Here is a 4105-nt window from a genome sequence, read left to right on the forward strand (position 1 = left end):
CAACCAGAGATTGACATACGTGGCAGCATCACCAGGAAGTTAATTGACAAATTGAAGAATCACGAACAGAACAACACAATAAGAAGAAATTCAAAGGATCTGTGAGGACAGTCTAGGATCAAAACAATTACAATGTGAAAGAAAGTAAACACATAGGACAGAGATCCAGGTGGTGAGAAGGGCAGGTAGATTATATGATAAGATAGACTGTCTTAAAGGGAGGGAAAACCTCAAAGAAAATTAATGGGTTAATTTTGTTCTCATTTGTTTCTAGGAACTTCAGGAATTCATGTTTTATTTCTTCTACTACTCAGTCGCTTTTCAGCAGGGCGTTATTCATTTTCCATGTATTTAAAATCATTTCCTTGATCTTCCTAATGTTGATTTCTAATTTATAGCATTGTGGTCTGAGAAAATGCTTTGTAGTATTTTGATGTTTGTAAATTTATAGAGGCTTGTTTTGTGGTCTAACACATGGTCTATTCTGAAGAATGTTGCATGTGCACTGGAAAAGAATGTGTACTGTGCTGTTGTTTCTATAGCTTTATTCTACCTCATGAATCCACAATTAACAACAAAAAATATCCCCATGATACTTTTTATTCTACCTTATTAAAAAGAAAGGTTTTCCTGACCCAAGTCAGGATATTTTCAATGGTCTCAAATGCATTAAAAAGCTGGGCAATGAATAAGGAAGACAGTAGAAGAATGATGTATTTGAGTTGTGATGTTGGTGAAGAATATTAAAAGTATCATGGACTGCCAAAAGAATGAACAAATCTGTTTTGGAAGACGTATAGCAGGATCGCTACATAGAAAAGACGATTGTAAGACTGTATATTTTACTTTTGACATGACATCAGGATGGACCATTCCAGAAGAAGGACATCATGCTTGGTAAAGTAGAGGGCCAATGAAAAAGAGGAAGACACCCACCACTACCACCAAAGAAATGGGTTAAGACAATGAACTCAGCAGCAACAATGAACTCAAACATAACAACTATGAGGATGGAATACAGCCAGAGTTTCCTTTGCTATGAGTCAGAACCAATTTGAGGCACTTAACAACATCCCACCACTCGTCTGTCAGTTTCTCATACTGTGGTAGCTTATGAGTTGCTGTGATTCTGAAAACTATGCCACCGGTATTTTATACCAACTGGGTCAAGCATGGAGGACAGGTTTCAGATGAGCTTCCAGACAAAGACAGACTAGGAAGAAAGAGTGATAAACTACGTCCGAATATTTAGTCACTGAAAACCTTATGAATAGCAGACAACACTGTCAGATATAGTGCCAGAAAATGAGCCCCCTCCGGTTGGAAGGCACTCAAAATGTGACTGGAGAAGAGGTGCTTCCTCAAAGTAGAGTTGACAGTGATGATGCAAATGAAGTAAAGCCCATGGAAGAAAAGCCCATGGGACCTTCATTTGCTGATGGAGCACAACTCAAAATAAAAAGAAACAGCTGTAAACATCCATTGAAAAACAGAACATGAAATGTACAAAGTATAAATCTGGGAAAATTGGAAGTTGTGAAAATAAAATGGAACGCATAAACATGGATATCTTGGGCATTAGTGAGCTGAAATGGACTGGGACTGGCCATTTTGAATCTGATGACCACATGGTTTACTATGCCGGGAGTGACAACTTGAAGAGGAATGGTGTTGCATTCATTGTCAAAAAGAACATATCCAGATCAGGCATGAGATACAACGCTGTCTGTGATAGGATAATATCCATGTGCCTACAGTGAAGACCAGGGGCTCTGGTAGCGTAGAGGTTATGAATCGGGCTACGAACCTCAGGGTCAGTAATTTGAAACTACCAGCTGTTCCGCGGGAGAAAGATGAGCCTTTCTGCTTCCGTAAAGATTTACAGTCTTGGAAACCCTATACAGGGTTGCTATAGGTAGGAACTGACTTCACAGCACATAACAACAACAACAACAACAGAGAAGTCCAGTTAATACCACTATTTTTCAAATCTATGCTCCAACCATTAAAGCCAGTAAGGATGAAAGAGAAGAATTCTACCAACTTCTTCAATCTGAAATTGATCAAACATGCAATCAAGATGTATTGATCATTACTGGTGACTGGAATGCAAAGGTTGGAAGCAAAGAGGAAGGATCAGTAGTTGGAAAATATGGACTTGGTGATAGAAATGATACTGGAGAACACATGGTAGAATTCTGCAAAATCAATGATTTGTTCATTTCAAATACTTTCCTTAGACAGCAAAAGAGACAACTACACACATGGACATCATGAAATGGAATGCATAGAAATTAAATTGGCTACATCTGTGGAAAGAGATGATGGAAAAGCTCTATATTATCAGTCAAAACAAGGCAGAGACAAACTGTGGAACAGACCATGCAAATTCAAACTGAAGCTGAAGAAAATGAAAATATGTCCACGAGACCCAAAATATGACCTTGAATATATTCCACCTGAATTTAGAGATCGTCTGAAGAACAGAATTGATACAATAAACACTAAAGACCGAAAACCAGAAGAGCTGTGGCATGAAATCTAGGAAATCATACATGAAGTATGCAAAAAGTCATTAAGATGACAAGAAAGAAAGAAAAGGTCAAAATGGATGTCAGAAGAGACACTGAAACTTGCTCTCCGGTGTAGAGATGATAAAGCAAATGGAAGAAATGAGAAGTTCCAAGAGCTGAACAGAAATTTTCAAAGATCAGCTCGAGAAGATAAAGCCAAATATTATAATAAAATGTGCAAAGAGCTGGAATCAGAAAACCAAAAAGGAAGAACACGCTCAGTATTTCTCAATCTGAGGAAACAGAAGAAAAAATTCAAGCCTCAACTTTCGTTATTGAAAGATTCATTGAGCAAATTGTTGAATGATGCAGAAAGCATCAAGAGAAGACAGAAGGAATACACAGAGTCACTGTACCAAAAGGAAATGGTTAATGCTCAACCATTTCAAGAGGTAGCATATGATCAAGAACCAATGATACTGAAGGAGGAAGTCCAAGGTGTATTGAAGGAATTGGCAAAGAACAAGGCTCCAGTGATTGATGGAATAAAAATTGAAATCTTTCAAGAAAGTGAGGCAGCACATGAAACACTCACTCATCGCTGCCAAGAAATTTCAAAGACAACTATCTGGCTCATTGATTGGAAGAGATCAGTATTTGTGCCCATTCCAAAGAGAGGCGACCCAACAGAATGCGGAAACCATCGGACAATCTCTTTGATATCCCATGCGACTAAAGTTTTACTAAAGGTAATACAGAAATGACTGCAAGCATACAATGACAGAGAACTTCCAGAGGTTCAAGCCAGATTCAGAAGATGCCGTGGAATGAGGGATATCATTGCTGATGTCCGATGGATCTTGGCTGAAAGCAGAGAATATCAGAGAGATGTCTACCTGTGCTTTATTGATTATGCAAACACTTTTGATTGTGTGGATCATGACAAGTTATTGACAACATTGTGTAGTATGAGTATACCAAAACACTTAATTGTTCTTATGAGGAATCTCTACCTGGACCAAGAGGCAGTTGTTTGAACAGAACATGGGAACACTGAATGGTGTAAAATTAAGAAAGGTGTGCAACAAGGTTGTATTTTTTTCATCATACTTATTCAACCTGTATGCTGAGAAAATAATCCGAGAAACTGGGTTCTGTGAAGAAAAACGTGGCATCATGATTGGAGGAAGACCCATTAACCACCTGCAATATGCAATCTTGCTGGCTGAAAGTGAAGAGGACTTAAAGTATTTACTGATTAAGATCAAAGAGCATAGCCTTCAGTATGGATCACATCTCAATGTCAAGAAAACAAAAATCCTCACCACTGGACCAATAAACAACTTTCTTATCAACGGAGAAAAGATTGAAGTGGTCAATGACTTCATTCTTCTTGGCTCAACTATCAACACTTATGGAAGCAGCAGTCAAGAAATCAAATGACATATTGCATTAGGCCAATCTGCTGCACAAGACTTTAAAGTGTTGAAGAACAAAGATGTCAGCTTGAGGACTAAGGTGCGCCTCACCCATGCCATGGTATTTTCAATAACCTCATATTGATGCGAATGCTGGACAGTGAATAAGGAAGA

The sequence above is a fragment of the Chrysochloris asiatica genome, unplaced genomic scaffold (assembly GCF_000296735.1).
Source record: "Chrysochloris asiatica unplaced genomic scaffold, ChrAsi1.0 scaffold00143, whole genome shotgun sequence".
Lineage (NCBI taxonomy): Eukaryota > Metazoa > Chordata > Mammalia > Afrosoricida > Chrysochloridae > Chrysochloris > Chrysochloris asiatica.